This window comes from Candoia aspera, chromosome 1 (genome assembly GCF_035149785.1).
Source record: "Candoia aspera isolate rCanAsp1 chromosome 1, rCanAsp1.hap2, whole genome shotgun sequence".
Taxonomy (NCBI): domain Eukaryota; kingdom Metazoa; phylum Chordata; class Lepidosauria; order Squamata; family Boidae; genus Candoia; species Candoia aspera.
The window spans coordinates 110,086,403-110,108,187 of NC_086153.1; positions in this window are offsets into that span (position 1 = coordinate 110,086,403).

The window sequence follows — 21,785 nt, forward strand, 5'->3', positions numbered from 1 at the left end:
GCTCAGCTTCTGAACCAGCTCTTAAACTGTGTCTTTCTTCCCCATCACTGAACATTCATTTCGGTGAGGGTAGGTACAATTAAAAGATCAATCATCATCTGTGACGTCTCAAATTCTTCTTTTGCATTTTACCTTAATCAAACTGACAATCTTTCTCTCTTTGCCTAAAATATCCTGTCCAGTTTGGCTTGTTTCTATGTCACTTTCTATTTACTTTCACACCCTCTTGCCCTATTAGCTTGGTTGAGGGTGCTGGTTTAATTGCTTTCTTTGTGACTTCTGTGAAGCTGCCATTATTTATAAACCCTTTCTTGACCTCGTTCTACGCCTCAAGCTCTCGTTTCAACATACACTTGCCCTGCATGTTCTTACTAAACTGACACAAATTCCCACAAGTGCACCAACACTCCTCCCTGCTCACTAAAGACTAGCATAAATGATAGAAAAGTACTTTGCTTAAAGGTTTTCTGAGAAGGAGAACCAGAACTGAGACTGATAGGAGGTGATATTCTACCAGCTTCATCTGAACCCAGGCGGAGTTGCCATAAAATATGGATATACTAGAGAAAACTGGTGAGACCCAGGATGGTACAGTAGTTAAAGCATTGGACTAGGAATGGCAAGACTCAAGTTTTCACAGACTGAGTTTAGCTCAGTCACTCTTTTTCAGTCCAACTTTCTTCACAGGCTTAGTGTGGTGGGGAAATTAAGTCTTGTACCGCACTTAGACATAGGTAGATGCTAAACAAAAATGCTAAATACTATTAAAACCTATAACTGGGGAGGGGAATCTGAGTTAAATGCAGCAACAATTGAACAGCTCCAGCAATTAGAATCTTTGGCAAACTTTCTATGAAGCCAAATTCAATTGCAAATAGGATGGCTTGAGGCCCTTCCCTATTGCTTACTTGAAATGCTAAACGTTCACCCTTCCGTTGGCAGAAAACTATACTGAAATGAAACTTGCTCTTCCATTACTAATCTCTATCCCTGTGCTGTTACTTCATGAAGGAACCTTCCTTCTAAAGCAGTGTTTCTCAACCTTGGCCACTTGAAGACTTCAACTCCAAGAATTCCCCAGCCAGCACGCAGTCTCTGGTGGAAGTGAAGTAGTTCTTCTGAAGCCCTGAGAATAACTGGCAATGCTAATGAAGCAGGAAAATCCGTGCTCAGGTATTGCCCATCAAGTTGAGCTCTTTCAGGGTTAAATTATCCAATCTCTTCCTTCGTCCTACCCAACGATTTCCTGGCAGTTTCAGCCTACCGGCAGATTCTCCAAAAGCCAATTTTTTTGTCGTCCATTGCTTCCTTGAAAAGGTCCGGAGGAGCAAAAATTGCGGGACGAAAAACGCGCGCAAAATGCCTTGCGCCATGGAGCAGCTTCTTCTAAACACCCCCCCCCCCAAAAAAAACATGGAAAAAACTGCCGAGGCAGGAAAGGTGCTCATAGCAGCTCCCTTCGATGCCCCATCGCAACGAAAACGTGGAAACTGGGACCGACTAAGCTGGGCCGCGAGACTCATCTCACTCCAGCCCCCAGAAGGGCGTCTCGAACGCAGCTTTTCCTCGTCCCGCAGCCGCGTCAGCAGCGCCAGTTAGCGGAGGCCTCCTTCTCTCCCCTGACCCTGCGCTCCTCCTTCCGGATAACTTTGGACATTTAAGCTTTGTCTGAAGGAGAAAGAAAAAGGGACCTCGTGTTAATGAGGGAGCGGCAGGAAGGGGCAGGCCAGTCGGGGGAGGTCGGTGATGGCCTGTATTGAGATGGCTCAGGACCTCCCACTCGGGTCTTGGGGCCTGCGGAAGGCAAAGAGCTTTTGGCATACCCGGAACAGCCATCTTAGGGCGCATTTTGATTCTTCCCACCCCTACAGAAGTTCGAAAATAAGTTTTGCAGAGGGACTGGGGGCCGCACCTGCCTATCAGCAGGATAACTGAAAATTGAACAGGAAGGTACGAAATTTGGCAAGGTGAATAAAACTGGCACAAGAAGGACTGGAGATGAAAATGGGCCATATCTGTCTGGGGACCGTGGAGAAAAAAACCCCAGAACAAATCTAATAGTAACCAGTTCGGTGTTGCCGACTGCTTCATTCTAAGTTCCTCTTCCTTCTACCTCAGAGCCATATACTGTTCTCTACTCTGCACTTCCCCAAGCACATTGTTCTGCTCCCAGTGTGTCTCAGCCTGCATGCTAGGAAGCCACTTTCTCTTCTCTTCTGGAACATATTTCCTTGTTCAGGAATTGGCAGTAGCAGCCTCAGTTTAGTGACTGCTGCTGACTTTGCATACCCACCAGGAGATTGTAACCATATTTATTCCAAAGCAGTTCTCTTGTTTTTATTTAGCCTTCTCATGCAACATCCAGAAGTGTTTTTTACTAGAACATGAGAGGAGACAGGAACAAACATTTACAAATAAAGGTACCGTGCAATGCAGTCTTTTGTGGAAAGGAATACCCTTAATCTGGCTAACCTATAGTACTGAAAGTTTGTTTAACCATCAGTAAACCACAATTAGCCAGGCTGATACAACAAGCTAAGCCAAGGACAGCAAGCCAACATTGACTTAACACAATGGCTGAATGCATTGCATTCAGTCTTTGTGGAATAAAGGTTCGTAACAGCAGGTCAGACATGTATAACTTAAAGGAAAAAGAAGGTAAAGAAAAGCAGAACTCAGAAAAACTCAGAACTCATTGGATGGTTTCTGGTGGAGGTGAGCAATGAGGAATAACGGGGTAAATTTCAATTGTTATTTGATTTTATTAATTACATTTATATCCAGCATTTCCTCTGGCATCTCAAGGCAGATTATATAGGGGACAAAATTAAGAACTGTATATAGTAAGTGAGAGCCAGTTTGGTGTAGTAGTAAAAGCATCAGGCTAGAAACTGGGAGACTGTGAGTTCTAGTCCTACACACACCCACACCCCTAAAGTCACCCAGTAAGCCTCTGAACTTGAACCTCAGTCTCCACAGCCTAGTTCAACAGCTCAATCTCTATACCACCCTAGCTTCATGTTCCCTAGAAATCATATTGCATAGCAACTATGGCATATTGTAACTGCATCTACTTCTACCATGCAGTCCTATACTATACATGTTTAGTCAGAAGTAAGCATTGAGTTAACATGCTGTCCCATATGTACGTAAACATAATATTTCCCAAGCTCTCCTCCAGCTGGAGTGCAGCTCCCATAATTCCCAATGAAGTCCAGTAGCGGAACGGGAACAACAGCAGCAGCAGCTTGATGGAGGACGTGTAGTGCAGGTTTATGGAACCTATGGCCATGGAGGCTTACAGACCCTGCTCCCTCTTTCCAGGGTCTGGGCCGGGCAACACTGATCAGAAATAAGATGTTCTGCCTAGTTGATCATAGAATTACTGTAGGTTTTAAGCAGCTTCCCTGGAGACCAATGGAGGGCTACTTAGCAACAATAACAACAATTAACTCTTGCTCATTTTAGGGGGATTTGTATCTTGCTCTGGGATCAGGCCTTCTGAACAGCTTCCTGGTTGGCTCCATTGGATTGTGGCTCGTCTTAAGCTTCAGCCCACGACTGGAGTCTCCTGCATCCGATGCATCTCAAGGGCTGCATCATATTTGGATTCTTTTTGAGAAGGAGGCACTGGAGGTTTTTCGTGGCCTTTGCCCAGATCTGAGGCAATGGGAGATGGAACATTGTTTTTCCTGCCTGGCTATTTCCACTGGCATTTCAGCAGCATTTGGACACTGTTGTCTCCTGAGCCTTGTCTCAAGCCAGCCTCACTTCTAGCCACATTTCTAGCCACAGACTGGCTGCAGGAATGGCCCATCAGTGGGGATCGACATGTGCACGTAAGTGAGGATGGGTGTGCAGACTACTGTCAAATCAAGGGAGGCATGCAGCCAGAAAAACCAACCCCAGTGTCAGACTGAGAACCTGGCAGCTGCTTGGAGGGATGGGCAGGCAATAAAACATAGAATCGCAGCCGAGAACCTGCAGGTAAAATTAGACTTCAGTGGAACCGTAACGTGAACCCAGCTGTCACTTTTGGCTTAGCCAAAAAAGGAGCCCTGATCTTGACAAGCATCTTGAGGAGGTACATATGCAGTGCATCTTCGGAAACTCCTGATTTAATGTCTGGATTTGTAGAAAACAAATGACGGACCAATGGATGAGCAAACTTTCTGATCTGAGAAGCAAAGCAGCTAGAAAAAATGGCCAGGAAATAAAGAGTGAAAGAGGCGATGTCTGCATTGGTTGATGGCTGAATGTCCCACCCAATTAAAATAGCCTGGTTGGTGACACCTCACTTTAACTTAGTTGGACCTCTTTTTTTCTCCTTATGACACACATGCAAATCTGCCAAGGGTAGATGATGTTTAGCCAGCGCATGTTTAGATAGCTTTCTCCTTCTCCTGCTTCCTAAATCTGACAATAAGATTGATATTGGCGGTATCCTGTCTAATCTTCCCCCTGCGGGAAACAAACACATTGTGGAAGATGAGTCTTTTGATGTCCTCCTCTCCCCCCTCTCCCCAGCCCCAAACATGAGACATGTAAAGGAGATCAGGGACTGTGAAAGAAGTGTAAGTGGATCTGAAAAGCCTTCCAGCTCCCAGTCTGTCATTCTCATGGAACCATTCACTGAGCTTTCACTAACTTAGGTAGTATGACAGATAGCTGAGATGTTTCTAGTAATGGTGGCCTTTTCTTCTGGGCTGTATACTGATGCTGGGGAGGGTGCGGAGGGCAATATGCATTGAAATAACAACTTTTGGTCATCATGTGTTTCAAACTAGGGGTCAGCTGGGTGGAATAGCAGTCTTGAGACAATTGAAAGAAAGAAAACTTTGGCTACTCATCAGTGGCTTAATCTAAAGGGGATGTTGATTTGTTCAAAAAACAAAATTCTCTGTATTTTACAGAGAAGTATCTTGATACATCTAAAGGAAGCTTCAGCTTGAGATTCACAGGAGGACTGCCTGTTTCAGCATTCTGTAAGCTTGAGCACATCAGATGGGATCTTATCTTCACGGTGACATGACATTGGCAGTGCTTGCTGCAGACTACAGAAAAGATAGCACAAACCACGGGAATGGGGGTGTATGCCAGGATGAGAAGGCTAGCGTTGCAACTTTGAACTGCAGCAAGAATTGAAATAACTCAGTGGGATTTAGTAAAAAAGCACTTGATTGTGCTTATCGCTCTAAGAATCTCAGAACTGTGCATCTCCTTGAAAACAATAGGATTTAAACATGCTTAATTATGGCTGGTTGGTGGCCAATATTTTTTATAACCAAGTCTCCAAATAAATAGCAGAGACTTTTCTGGCTAAAATAGCTGGTGATGGTGATGAACCACACTGAAATTTATTTTAAAGGGTGGCACAAGAAATGTTAAAACACATATATAAATACCCTGCAGAACAGTGGCTTTGAGAATCTCTTGAAGGTTAAAGCATAAAGTTGTTTAAACAAACTATCAGTTAAGATCATCCTCACTCAAAATGTGTTGAAACCAATTTTCTGCTTGTATACTTGAAAGTGTAACTTACGTGCAGTGAGAGTTCCTCTCATAAATGTGTGTGTGTGCGTGTGTGTGGATGTATGTGTGTGCGTGTATATATTATATATATGTGTGTGTGTGTGTATATATATATATTATATGTGTATATATTATATTTATATATTTATATATTTATATATTTATATATATAGTAACACTCCCCAGTCAGAAATTCTCCAGGTTAGTTGAACTGCAGCCCTCTTCATCCTCAACTGGCAAGGCTATTGAAATGATCCTGCTAGCTAGGAGTAACAGGAGTTGTAGTCCAAGACATCTGGAGAGCCTCTGCTTATAGAAATGATACAGACTGAGCTGCATATTCTTCTTCTTTTTGAATATGCTCAGCCAATATCTTTTACCCTCGAAAAATCCAGTCAGAGTTATGATCTTGTAATAAATCAAACAATCCAGGGACAAAGTCTCGTTGAACTCAGTGGGATTTTATTTTGTTTCTGAATAAATGTAGATAGAAAATTGAAGTCCATGACTAAAAACTCCCCAGGACAGGCTTCATTTGTTTTTGGCAAGAGCCATGGATTTTTTCTTTCACAGCTGATTAAGCATCAGTCTCATTCACAGGAATCTGACTGTTGCAGCCAGTCAGATGCAGTCCCAACCTCTTGCAAAAGTAATCCTTCAGATATATCCTAACTGTTATTCCTAGATTTCTTCTTCTAGAATAGATCTATCGATGATTTGGTGAGTGTTCTATGCTGCCTTAGCAATCCTGAACAGAAATGGCTTTTCTACCATAAAGGAAAAAAGTAGAGGCTTGCAACCAGGTAAACCCTTAGACATTGGCTCAAATCAAATCAAATCAAATCAAATCAAACCTTTATTACGGTCAAAGACCAGCATAAGGAGGGTGGGGTACAGTCAGTTAAAAGCATAGAAAATACATTAAAATCTAAAGAATAATATAAAATCTAGTATATGCATATGCATATGTATATAAAACACAAAAGTCAAAGAAGAGGAAAATCTAAAAGAGGTGGTAGGAGCATTAGATGGGTGTAGGAGAGCATAAAGGTTAGTATGTCTATCAGTATAGAACACTGTAGCGTGATGAATTAGATGCTCATTAAAACTAGTTTATGGCACAGGTCATCATCTGACGAATTTTAAGCGCTGCTACACAGAACCTGGCAACATTGTATGTTGCAGCAGGGTTGGAATCTGACAACAGCAGGGAGGTGTAAAATTGTCCTGAGCACTCTGGGTATTTATACAATAGCAGTGTCATGAGTAAGGATGGCGAGCAGCATTTCTTGGTTTTCTGAAGACATTTCCAAATGTCTCTCCTTAATTTCTTGTTCCTCCCTCTTTCAATGGGAGTAGGAGTTTGTTAGGATTGATGTCCTAACAGCCAGGAACCACGCTGAGACAAGGAACTGGTCTCTAATGTTTTATTGCTTGTACATAACAGGAATCCTAACAAACTGAAGAAGCGTGGGAAAAACCCAGCCATATAAACCCCAAAGGTTAAGGCGGTCCCGATCTGTGTCTCTTTGAATGGCTGCCCAATTCCTCAGTGCTACGCATGCGCTTGACAGTCTGGATGGGAGCCCCCTGCTCGCCATCCTTACTCATGACAAGCAGTAAGATAAGGCTACTATGAATGTCTCTATAATATAGGCACTGGAGAAGCACATGCTCTGTTGTTTCTATGTGACCAGAGTCACAGGGGCATTGTGTCCCCAGGTAAGGAATCTTCCTGTAGCAGCCTTCAAGGACAGCTGAGGGGAGGGCGTGACATCGTGCCAGAGTAAAGGCTCTCTGATGGTTAGCTACCTCGTGTTTAGTTAAGTATGTCATAGGGAATACCTGTGGGATTCACTGGCAATAAAGGTCGGGGACCTGGCTAAATCCAATTGGCACTCTATGTCTGCTACACACTGCTTAATGAGTGCTTTGACCTGGTCATATCCCATGCTGAGTAGAAGACCTGGGGAGAAGCCCAAGGATGAGATTTTAGTTGCCACTGCCTGTTTCCAGTGTGGACTGGAAATCACCCCTCATAGTTAATGAGGCAAGGCCAAGGGGAAAAAGGTATAATCTGAGCCAATAGTTGGGTATGATCACCCACACCCTAGCCTCCACTTTCACGAGCCCTGTCTCTAGTCTCAGGGTGGCATTAGAGACACATTTGGGGACTTGAAGGGCCGATCTTAGACATTTGGATTGCACAAGTTCTAATGGTGCAAAATTGGAGAAGGGGCCAAGCTGGGCACCATAAAGGAGTTGGCTTGGCTTTGAATAATTTGAGTGCTGCATGTATAGTATATAGTGGCCACCTCTTGACTGGAGAAATTTAAGAATAGCAGATGAGCTTCTCTGTGCAATTTCAGCAACATGGTCCCCATGGGCTTTCCTACTGCTGGCAGAATGGAGGACTATTCCCAGGTATTTGAAAGATGAGACCTGCTCAACCTTGTGGCCACCTATGCTCCAGGAGTTGCTCTTGGTCCTTTTGGCAAATGCCATGATTTTTGTTTTCTGATAACTGAGTTCTAGCTGGTCTTCCTTGCAGTACTGTGTTAGTGCTCTCTGTGCTAGACATTGGCTGTATCGCATGACACACTCATTAAATTCAAAGTTCTGTGTTAGCATGACCACTAAACTACATATTAACATACAATCTGGGTTCACATAACTAGCTGAACTAAACACTTGGCTAGTATATGGTTCAGTATATTGAAGGATCACAAAGTTCTTGTTCTCAGTTTACTAAGAGTACTTCCTCCCTTTTTAACAAGTAGATCAAATATTTAAGAATAAATTTAGAATTTGGAATAAATTGAAGAACAAAAACAGCTTTCTGTACTAGAGCTTTCAGACCTGAGCTGCAGAAATCCGGACAGCCACTAGCAAACTCTTTAATAAACTTTTAAAATCAACTCTCTGATTGAGTTATTAACTTGACTTTGGTTTGTAATAGCTTATTGAATAAACAGTTTGGATTTTGCTGCGTATGAAGGTGCTTAAAAAAAATTGATGTCACAATTTAATATATGGCAACTGAACCCAAGCATTATGTTCTGTGCAACCTGCACACCTTGAAATCATGACATCAATCATGACACATTTGAACATTTTCTTTGGCAAGATTTTTAATTGTTCCTTTTAAAACACACACATAGAAACACACATACTTTGCATATGCAATTATTTTGTTTGAGATAATAAACTTGAGTACTTTAAAAAGCAATTCCCTTTGAATGACTGCCATCCAGTCCAAAGGGGACAAAGGGACTCTCTTCCTCCTCCTCTTCCATACAGTGGTCTGGTAGTTGGGATGGTTTGCTGCTGCTTGGGGCCAGAGTTCCTATCCCAAGCGCCCTCCTAACTGCGAGGGCGATTTCACACAGGAAGCAGCCTTCTAGCACAACGATGGAAAGATCCACAAATATCTATGGTTGAAGACTGGATTGATAAATTAATGGATTTGGCTCAAATGCTAAATTAACAGCACTAATAAGAGAACATTCTGTTTCTGGATTTATATCTGCTTGGCAACCACTTTTAGAGTAATTGCTTGTGGTAGAAAAAATGAAGTTTTGATCTTGGGTTTTAGTGATTAAATGGTTTGTTTTAATAGAAATAATGTTACTATGGTTTAATGGTAAGAGACTATACACACACACACACAGTACAATACAATACAATACATACATACATACATACATACATACATATCTGTATTTGTATTGGAGGAAGTCAGAAGTCACTTTCTGGCTTTGCTTTCTATCTTCTTGCACTTTTATATATTTTTTCTTTAGTTCTATTTTCTATCTTTACTATATCTTCTATTTTGTATTTTAAATATACTTTGGAAAATAATAAAGTTCTTACCAAAAAAAAAAGAAGGAAGCAGCCTTCTACCCCTTCTGGAAAAGGGGCTTGGGGCAGTTTGAGCCCAGCACAGCAGAAGGTAATCCCTGAAGGTATTTCTGGGGCAATATAAATTGCAGGCGTATCTGAAACAAAGGCAAGAGGGACAACCCCACACACTTTCCCACCACTCCCACAGATCTTGAAGAATGGCCCTGAAGTGCTTCTATAAAACATCACTGAACTGCATCTGGACTAGCAGTTCAGTTTAGGTACAGGATGCTGCCAAGCAGGATGGCATACCTCTGAATCAGCCCAAATATGTCAGAAGGAATAAGGAGCCAAATGCAAGTGCTTTACAATAAGCCACCACAGATCATGCAAGCAGGCCTTCAAAAGGTTTGGGTGCAGAACTGGAGATGGCCCGAAGCTTATTGTGAGGCACACACTTTCATTCCCATCATTACATGTTAATAAGTGTTATGTACAATCAAGTGAGCCACATGAAGCCTCCCAAAACCTTGTGGATGAGCATCTAAGGAGGCCTTCGAAACCAGGCTTTGATCGTGGGCTGCAAGGTCCGGTTCCTCATTCTTTTCCACTAGTGTTGACCAAGGATGTTTGCCACACTGACAATGCTTTGCAGCTGTGGAAAACTTTTAACTGGACTTGATTCAATTCCATCACATCATCAAAGTAATAAGAGTCACTTTTTCTTTATAGAGAGCCAGTTTGGTGTAGTGGTTAAAGCCCATCTCAGCAAGTGACTCTGGGTGGCTTACAACAATAAAACTATAGAACAATTAAAACAATTACAATTAAACAATTAAAATATAAAATAAGTATAGATGGCTGCTAAGTAAGCAATGTATGGATGTTAATATAACCAAGAAACAGGACCATTCACACACTCGGGGCCCCAGGCCGGGGTACTTAGCCAGGTCTTCATGGCCTTACAAAAGGCCAACAGGGTCAGGGACATCCTAGTTTCTGGAGGGAGAATGCATAATGAATTATAGCTACTGTATATCTAATCTATCTAATCTAGTATCTAGTATCTAATCTATCTAATTATAGCTATATATAATCATAGCTATATCCAATTTACTATACCTCTCCATACCTTTCTGTCTTTGCAAATCATCCTCACTTCTACCATGTTCATATATTGCTTTATACATAACCATTTGTCCTTCAAATGAATCACCTATCCCTTTTTCAGAACCTCATGAACTCTATCCAACCATGATTTTCTCAGTCTTTCCCTATTCCTTTCCTTCTCTCTTTTTTAAGAAAATAGAACCTTTATTATAAACTGATGGTCACTTTACCTTCTTCAAGCTAATAGCAAAAAATAAAGAGTGTACTGTAGATACCAGAAACAAAGTAAAACATTAAAAAACCTTGAGGAACTTGCAGTAGCCCTTTTTCACCTTTCCTTTCATTGTTCCTAGCTAGTAATCACTACTTAAGTATTTATACTTTTCTTGAAATATTGGAGATTATTGCTTCTATTTATTTAAATTATTTCATCTGATATTTTCCTCTTCAATCCATCCATTCTTCATATCTTTGTCCTATGACTTGAACTTCATTTAATCTCTTTATGTGACCAAACCACCTCAATGTATTTCTTTTCATGCTGATCACTCACTTTTGTATTCAGTCCACATTGATTCAGCACCCAGTCATTCTTGACCCTACCTCATATTTCTTAACCCATTCCCACTGCATTCAGCTTCCTTTTCTGTTTCTCCTAATGTACTTCCATATAACAAAGCAGGCAGAAGAGTACCCTTATGCATAGGCAATTCCATTTTTTCCAGTAAACACTCATTCTTCACAACAAATCATATACTACTCTCTACCAGCATTTGCATATATTAGCATTTCTTCATCCATTTTCCCACCTTTAAGGTACACACATTAATCTATTTGTTCTGTGTTTTTAACCATTTATGTATAACTTGTAGTCACTCAGTCCATTTCCCTGTCACAACAACTCCTTGGTTTTTAATATATTAATTTTCAGCATTACACTCTTCGTTGCATCATACAACTCGCCTGACATTTACTGAAATAATTTGCACTCATAGCCAACAATGGAGCCCCTCACAGGGTTGCTGTTGTGGGGAAAGTAGGAGGAGGAAGGAGTATTAGGTATGTTCGCTGCCTTGAATTATTTATAAAAATAATAAAGGCGGGATAAAAATAAATAAATAAATAAATAAGTATATTTACATATATGTCCCCAACAAACACACTTCTAACATCCACAGCAAACATTCCTTATTCATTTATCCTTGAATAAGTTAAACAACCAAGGGAACATCACACATCATTGTCATACACTCTGATCAATGTTTAGCATTCCATTAAGCATTCCATTTATTCTCAGAATGAGTTATTTCCACATATATTGCTCTTATCCCATTCAGCAACAACCTTTCAACTCTACTGTATATTCATATAAAACTTTCCATAATTCAATTCAATTCATACTATATTATGTTTTTTCTATGTTGTTGTTGGCTATTGTTGTTGTTCATTGTCACATCTTGCAACCTTTCAATCAGAATTCTGCCAAATACCTTCCCAGGAACACTTAAGTTGTTATTGCCCCTGTAAATTTTACATCCACTTTTACTATCTTTCTTTTTATGTTACAGAGGAACAGTGATGGCATTCTTCCATTTGTCATGCAGAAATGCAAACTTCACACACATGCTGAAGATGTTGCATAAGCTTAATACATCTGTATTTTAACATTTCTCCAGTTACACCTTCTACACACTTGTAGTCCCACTATTTGTCAGTATTGTCACGGCACTTAGGACTTCCATTTCATCCATTTTTCTTGGACACTACTATTTTCATTTCCAGTCTTCAGCATAACACTCAACACTCCTATGTAAATCTCTAAAATACTTCTGTCTCCCCTCACTTCAGTTTCACCCTGAATTATGTAATCATTTTTTAAAATTCCAGTCACTCTGCTGGAGCCCCTTGTTTAGCCCATTTTAATCAGTTCCCACACAATTCTGTATTTCTTTCAAAATCATTGTGCATTTTCTTAACCATTCTGACTATTTTCCTTGCAACGTTTTCCTTTTATACACATTATACAATACATAGTTTCGTACCAATCACACTCTTAGATGATAACATCATACTTTATGACATACATTTTAGCTCTTTCTTTTATAATTATGCCTATACCTTCATTGAAGCCTTGTGTGGCGCAGAGTGGTAGGCAGCAGTATTGCAACCGAAACTCTCCCCTCAACCCAAGTTCGATGCCAGCGGAAGCTGGATTCTCGGGTAGCAGCTCAGGTCGACTCAGCCTTCCATCCTTCCTGTCATGAGTAAGGATGGCGAGCAGGGGGCTCCCTTCCAGACTGTTAAGCACATGCGTAGCACTGAGGAATTGGTGAGCCATTCCAAGAGGCACAGATTGGGACCGCCTTAACCTGCGGGGTTTATATGGCTGGGTTTTCCCACGTTTGTTCAGTTTGTTAGGATTACTGTTATGTATCAGCAATAAAACATTAGAGACCAGTTCCCTGTCTCAGAGTGTTTCCTGGGAGTCAGGACACTTCCAAGGTCAATAAAATGAGTACCCAGCTTGCTGGGGAAGGTGACGACTGGGGAAGGCAATGGCAAACCACCCTGCTCTATAGTCTGCCAAGAAAATGTTGCAAAAGCAGCATCCCCCCAAAGGATCAGACACGACTCGGTGCTTGCCCAGGGGACCTTTCACCTCATACCTTCATTTCCCTGCATGTATTCATTGGCTCTTCTGCACAAGGTCAAAGCACTTTTAGCCAAATCAGTTACACATCCTTCCCCTTTGTCTTAGTTTCACTGACATACAATGTACCTATTTTTCTCTCTTCCTTTCATATCTTTTGTTATTCATGCTCTTTGCCACTTACTTCTCTCACAGTGTTACAAAACAGGATGAGTGAGAGGGGTGTCAGCAAAAAACATCATAAGAGTAGAGGTGAAGCAGACCTCAAACCTTCTAGTGATTTAGACTGGCCAGGACTGAGTACACATAGTGAAAGGGCCCTTAGAAAGCCCATTTACACATACCATTTACACATTACTTCTTGAATAAAATCTCCATTCTAAAAGGAAATGGCAGTAACTACTATGATCTAATTTCAGATAGAAAAAAAATACATCCTTCTCATAATTACATAACACGTCTTCCCAGGATAACTCAAATATATCCCGTTTCATAACGGGCGGTCTAGAAAGCCCAGTATATTATTGTAAGACAATGGATAGATGGAGGAAAAGAGGATATAGGGGGAAAGATGCTAGGGAAAACATATAAAGGGAATGGATATAGGTGTATAGGCTGAAATACATATGGAATAGGATTTTTGTACTCATTCCTCTATAGATGTTTCTTGAACTGCTGAAGGGTTTGTAGAATACAGCTGTTTAATATCTTCTAGCTCTTACAGTAGAAAAATATACTATGTTTATATATAAAGAGAGTACATATTTGCAAGGTACATTATTTGGGATGCCATATAAGACATCAAGAAATATCATTGTATAATCACATGTAAATAAAGTGAAAGAGCCAGTGGGGTGTAGCAGTTAAGGCATCAGGCTAGAAACCAGGAGACTGTGAGTTCTATTCCCACCTTGGGCACAAAGCCAGCTGGGTGGCCTTGGGCCAGTCACTTTCTCTCAGCCTTAGGAAGGAGGCAATAGCAAACTGTTTATGAAATCTTGCCATGAAAACTGCAGGGACTAATCCAGGCAGTTGCCAGGAGTCAAAAACTGACTCCAAGGCACACACATACATACATACATAAATCTTATGATTTGATCCTAAACGCATGAATTATGTGTACATTAGAAATTAGTAAAAGTTAACTTTTAGAATTAAGACTGTCCACCCAGGCTTCTATTTATTCCTAAATATGTTCTGTTTGGCACTGGGTTCTTGTTTGGTTTTGTTATCATAGAAATGATAAAGACCCAATAAAACAGATAAAGTGGCGTTTTCTGTGCCAGTCAACTGCTTTAAAGTGGGGTATTCTAGAAGCAGGTGGTTTTAAGAATTCCAGCATACTGTAATTCTGTCTCTTAATTCAAACACAAATTGCGCGATATTCTGTGGAGTTCCATGCCCCTGTGAAGCCCACCCTATTTAGCACTAATTTATCTTGTAACATCGGAAATAAAAATTAAAAGAATGGCCTTCTGTGGTAACAAAGAAGGAAATGCAACGTTCCTCTTTGCTCTAACGCTTGTGATTGAAGGTTAATTTATTTTATTGTTTATTTTAGGAAAGGACTATTGCTTTCCGCTCAAAAGTGGTCCGGACAGTCGTAGTATCTTTTATCCGACGCACCCGTGGATCTTGTGCCTATTGAACTCTCCTGATTCCTTCTAAGCCAGCTCGGCCTGACCAGGTCTCTTTAACATCAGTCGACCGATTTCTCGGACGAAGGAAACCTTTTGAGATCGGAATACAAATGTAGCCGAGGACGCGGCAGAAATCTGCATTCCGTGCGTGGGCTTCGCCTGACCGTGGCCGCTTTCTTCCGGAGCCTTGCAATCGGCAGGCTCGTTCTGCTCTTCGCGGGTGCCCTTAGTTAAGGGGGCCGAGCGCTTTTCTCGTTACCGAAAGCTAGAAAGCTGCCAAGCAAGCAACAAACTGAACTAAGTCTTATGATTTGATCCTGAACACATGAATTATCTCTCTGAGCCTCCTCCCGTCTCATATTTACAGGTCAGCGCGAAGCTATCGGGTGGCTGAGTCGGTCCTGCTGCCCGCCAGTTGATGAAGTTGCCGCTGCTGCTCGCTCGCTCGATGCCGCCGAACGGATGAAGGGGACTGCACACCCGCCGCGTCACCTCTGACACCATCCTCCTCCTCCTCCTCCTCCTTTTCTCTACTGTTGCAGCCCGGGCTAAGGGGGCGGGGGCGGGGGCGGGGGCGGGGGCGGGGGGTGGGGAATGGAAAGTCCTGTTCCAGATGCGATTCCCACTGCCGGCTTTGTCTGGGATTGCAGCCGCCTGGAAAGGTTGACTCGGCGGCAATAGGGCAGGAAGTCCCAATGGAGACAGGCCAATACAGTACCAGCAGGATTTGGGGAAGGTGTGAATGAGAGCGGAACGATGCCAGGAGGGCTGCATTCCCATGCAGACCTGAGCACGTGGGTCTTATTTCCAAGCGGCGGTGGGTAGGATTGGCCCTGAGGCCGTAGGTCTAGGCTTCTTTAACTAGGAATGAGCCCCACAGAATTTAGTGTAACTTCTAAAACTATCCAGGTAGATGGCAGCAGTTAGCTACCCTTGGATGATTTGAACAAGTTGAGCAAGAAGAGTTTTTATTGACCCCCGAAGTTGATACTTATTAAGGACACAGTAAAAGTTAGATTTATAGAGAGCCAGTTGGGTGCAGTGGTTAAGGCACTAGACTAGAAACCAGAGACAGGGAGTTCTAGTCCTGCCTTAGGCACAAAGCCAGCTGGGTGACCTTGGGCCAGTCACTCTCTCTCAGCCCTAGGAAGCAAGCAATGGCAAACTGCTTCTGAAAAATCTGCCAAGAAAACTGCAGGGACTATTTCAGGCATTCTTTGGGAATTGGACATGATTGAAAAAAATGGATTTACAGTCCTAATGTGTATGCATTGGAATGTTAAATGGGGGGTTAGGATTCTTAGTGAACATATGAATAGAAGCCAACTTAAGGGGAAAAGGCTGCATGGAATACAGAAATGATGGATTTGCTTCAAAGGCTTATTGATGTTTGAAGAATAAGTAAACCTTTAGCTAGGGATTATACATATCAGCAAAATATAAAATGTATTAAAAATAGATAGAAATTTAATATATTTTCAGTTGAATTCATAAGTACACCATAGGTCAAGTATCTGAAGCAGGATGTGATATTGGTGTGTTGAAGCTTTGTAATCCAACATTATCATCTCACCATAAATGGAAATGGAAATTGTGTCCCATATAACAAAACACTTGGCTTAAAGAGATTTTTAAATAGATTCAAAAGTGCACTTACAATAAAACAGCAACTCATTTTGTGGCCAAATGCTTTGCAGTATAAAACATTGCTATTGGAAATAGAATTTAGCTACCAGTTTGTTTCTGTGACTGAGCTATATACAGTATGCCAGTACTGTACATACGAATGGATGACACATCCATTCTTTGTTAATGGGACAATTTTTTTCCATATTAACAGGCATAAAGCAAGGATGCCTCCCTACACCAACTGTATTTATTTTGATTATAGAGATTATAGTTTTTGCCCAAAGTGTTAGGAGCCACAAAAATATTCAGAGTCTTAAGATAACTACAGACTATAACGTAGTTAATTTGTTTGCAGATGGTATGTATATTTTTCTTAAGAAGCTGGATAGAAAGATACTTCAGTAGCAGTCAGTGGATAAATTTATGAAGTTATGGCACTTTCAGTAAGTACTGAAAAATCACTTGTCATATTAACTAACAGGAGCAACATCAAGAAAATAGTGCATTGCATATTAATCCTGTGGATTAATAGTGGATAGCATATTAAATATCTAGGAATAATATTACAAAGGGTTGAAAACAATTACAGAAATGCAGTTATGTACTTTTATATGGATTTATTGATTCCATTTTACTATTCAAATGGAATTAAACACATGGCAACATCATTCAATATCATCATTAGGAATGATAGCAATGATTAAGTGACAGTCCTTCCAGAATGTTTATTTCCTTTTCAAACACTGCTAGAATTAATGCCCATTTACTGGTTTAACAGAGTACAAGAAATTATTGTCTTTCATATCTAAGTCAGACTAGAATCAGACAAGTTGTCCAATATAAACACAAGTAAAAGGGAGGTCTATGAATGTGAACTCTGAACTATTATTTGGATGCAATTCCACTGAGAGAATCCAGATTATAAAATCTTAAAATGGTAAGAACTAATGCAAGCCAATCCTAACCCATATTTAAAATTGTCCTTAGAAGTTTGGATAACATAGAAACATATTTTGGCCTCCAATCTGATTCCTTTTATCCCATTTCTTGACTATGTACTATTTAAGTATGAAGATACATTTGCTCAGTTCAAGGAATGGGAAGACAGAGGATTTTATTGAGTTAGTGACCTAATTAAAAAGAATCAACCTGTCACCACTGAATATATATTGCAGGGGGAATGAAAACAAGCCCCAAGCTGATTCCAAATAAAGCCAGTATTATTCTTTCTTCACAGAACATACAGGTCATACCAGTTAAGTTCACTGAAGTATTGGAGAAGTGGTGCTTCTTGGATTTTTTAAATAGTAAAGGAATCTTGCTTTTTATATCATTTTTTAATGTCAGTACAAATTCTTTAACTTTGGGAAGAGTATTTAGATTTTGAACTTGATGAAACTCAGTGAAACTTTGTGATGTAGAACTTCTTTTAAATCCATTTGAGCACATCATCAAGAAACTGCAAGCTAATTCATCAGTGGCATTATATACCATTAAAATTACATGAAATTAATCACAACATTAGGGACGCGGTGGCGCTGCGGGTTAAACCGCTGAGCTGCCGATCGGAAGGTCGGCGGTTCGAAACCGCGCGGCGGGGTGAGCTCCCATTGCTCGTCCCAGCTCCTGCACACCAAGCAGTTCGAAAACATGCAAATGTGAGTAGATTAATTGGTACCGCTTCGGCGGGAAGGTAACTGCGTTCCGTGAGTCATGCTGGCCACATGACCCGGAAGTGTCCTATGGACAACGCCGGCTCCAAGGCTTTGAAACGGAGATGAGCACCGCCCCCTAGAGTCGGGCACGACTGGACTTTACGTCAAGGGAAACCTTTACCTTTACCTAATCACAACATTACTAGATTGTGTTGACAAGGCTGTGAACAAATTGGCATGTATTTCAACTTCGGTGGCAATGACCAATTAGCTAAAGTTTTTGGTCAAAAGGTTTTCACATAACTGAGAAAATCATACACCCACCTTTTAAAAGGAATTGTGCAGTAAGATTGTTGTCTATATTTTGTACAATAGGAAAGATGTTGCAAAAATAATTAATTCAATATGTTGTTAGCAACTAGGTATGTAAATGTACAAGACTGGAAGTTGAAAACATGATTGTCATTAGATACATGGTATTGTAAAGTGTGGGAAGTTGCATTGGCAGAAAAACTATCACAGCAAACTTTTTTTTCAAAATCTCAGAATGAACAATAGATTAGTAATATTTGGACACCATTTATTAATTGTACTGCATTGATAAAGTGTTTCTTGTCAGAGTGTACCTGTTAGTACAGAAACATGCTATTTTAGACAAATGTATTAAATATTGATAATTAATCTTATTTATTTTTTTAGTTATTCTTATTTATTTTCATTAGTTATATCCCCCCAAAGTATAAGCATTAGCTAACTTTTTTCTTCTCTGTTTTGAAATTTTGTTTATTTTCAGTTCAGCTGCTGGATTTTTTTTTCTAGAAAATGTTTTGTAATTCATGATTAGCTATTGCATTTGCTCCATAAAAATGAATCTATCAATCGCCTGTCTGTCATAAAGAAAATGTTAATCAAGATCAAACTTGTTTTAGTATTTGGATGGAAGACTACCAGAAAATTCCAGGGTTGCAAACTAGGCTGAGAAATCAGAAAACACCATGGAAGAAAACAGAAGCAAAATACCATTTATTTATTTATTTATTTATCATATTTCTTCACCGCCCATCTGGTATTGCGCTGACTCTGGGCAGTTTACAAATGAATAAAAGAATAAAAGGTTCATTGTAAAATATAAATATATATAAATATACAAATATAAAATATAAAATATAAAATCCAAGACAGTCTTATTAAAATTTTCCAGGGCCACTTCAAGGAACCAACCACCCCCCTTTTGTATTGTTGTCAAGAAAATAACACAGACATCCTGAGGTAGTAATGACCTCAGCTAGAAGACTTCACTTGTTATGAGTGGGTTGGTATAAGAATGGGGAACTGGGAAAGGATGGATACGATGTTGGAGAGAAAGGGAAAAGACATAGCTGGTAGCATCTGGATGAAGGGCGGGATACTAAACTTTCATAGACTGCACTGCCCTTTGCCTGGTACGTCAAGAGACTCACTCCAAAAGAGGGTGCAGCTAGTACCTATTTTGTGTATGGGATTCAGGAATTTTAGGAGGTGAAATGGGTACCTTAAGCACCTGAAAGCTTAAAGTACCCATTTGCCCCCTAAAACGCCCATCCAAATGCAAACAACATTTTTGTCCCCATCCACTTGGAGGGCTATAAAACAGATGTGATATTTTTGCACCCCTGAAATAAAACATACTGCCATTCCCTCCCTCTAGTGCCACCCCACAAAGACCAGGATAAGGAGTATATGCCATGATTAGAAACCACAGAGGGGAATTATGATTTCTTCCTCTCAGCACTTCCAAAAATGTGAAGTACTGCAACAACAGTAGCTTTACAGAATAGTGAAGCTGAACTAATGTTGGACTGGGATGTTGAACACATAAAGACTAAATATGCTTTCAGATGCATAGGAAGAAATAACAGTCAGCAAGACATAATGCAAGTCTATACTCCATTAGTTTCAGGTGTGGCATTTGCTATGTGGCCATGGAAGGTGGTGATTGTCATGAAGGAAGCTCTGCATGCAACCAGAGACAGTGTTCTGCAGATAATCAGGCCTTCTTTCTGAGATTGTGTTCTAAGGATAATTGGGATGGGTGCTATTGTATTATCCTCTATGCTGCAGAGCTCCATCCTTGCCTGAGCTGCTAAATTTCCCTTCCAGGTTGGTGTTAGTTTCCCAGGGTTTATGGTAGAGAGGAGGGGTCAGAGGCAGTTCTTGAGTACATGGCCACCATGACAAGCACAGGCTTATCCCAGGTCATAATGCACCCAACTCACATGGAAGGCCATCATGTTAGTTTGATCTAGTGTTTTGTCTTGGAAGAGATGAAATGTCATCTGAGAATGAAGGACATTAACATCAGTGTCTTGTCATGATCAAACCACTCCCTGGTTTCCACGGACCTGACTGGTGACATTCAGTTGGTCTACCTCAGACATCTGATGGATCTGCTTGATTTCCAAAAGGCACTTGGGGCATTTCCAAAGGCTTTGGTATGCAGCTCTGTCAAGGCTCTAGCGGACTTCTGGAATATGGAAGTAGCTGCAGATCTTGACATGATTGCACCCGAGACCCTCTCCCTGAACATTGATCTGGGAGGCTCCTTGGTATACTGAAGAATTCTGGGAGATGAAGAGATGCCTGGAATGACACTGGCAAACAGCAAAGAGCAAATATGATCAAACCTGGTTACAAACTTGGGGTCAAGCTTCTATTGTGGCAGTAAGAGCAGTGAGGTGTCAATACTTCTCTGGGCTTATCACATCCACAGCCTGTTATCTAGCAGCCCTATTTAAGCCAACCCAAACCTTTCTTGAGAAAGTTGGGGTAGAAGATCAGTCGTGCGTCCACGGCTATGTGTTTGCAAGGCATCTGGAAGGTAAAATCATTTACAGTTGCTTACAGTTGGCTGGTGGTTCAGTAAACCCATGTGAGATTATCTGGGAGCAGTTTGAGTCTGTTAATTCTGAGGGAATAGACAGGGTTCTCTGTGACTTCAGTTGTGTCACCTATGGATTGCATCTCTGTTTTTCTATGTATAGATCTTTAAGAAAGTTCCAAAACAGAGGCAAGGATTAGTGCCACAAATAAACATTTGTAAGAGGATAATAAAGAAAAGGTATGAATGAAATAAAGGTAGTGCAAAATGTTGTCTGGATTCTTGAGAATAATGAAAATCTCAGCAGACAGCAGTACCTGGGTGCCCTTGGCTGATATCAAAAATACTTAACAGGTCAGATGGGGTTAGTACTTGGATGGGAGACTTAGGAAATCCCAGGGCTGAAGTCTAGAGAAGTTTTAAAAAATGGCCTAGAAGGCAGCAATGGCAATACAATGCTATACAACTATCAAGAAAACAACACAGATATATTTATATAGTCATCAGTTCGACCTGAGGGAGACTTCGATCTTTTTTTATGGAGAAAAGAGCTAGACAACAGTTTCCATTTTAGGATTAAGTTTAGTATAGCAAACACAAGGGGTTTTTTATTTATTTTTTATTGAGAGAAAGATAAATGAATTATCCTGTTCAGTGAGTAGGTGTTTATAGGGCAGCATGCCCTCATTTAGAATAAAAAATTATAAAGCAAGAGCGCACGTAACACCCAACCCCAGTTCATAAGCAAAAAGACAGTGGTGGGCTACTTTTTCTTTTCCCCGCAGGCGGAACTTGTCTGCCGCGGAACTGAACGGCTAGCAAGAGGCGAGCCGCCGGACGATGCGAGAACGCACAGAAGAGGGAGTGAG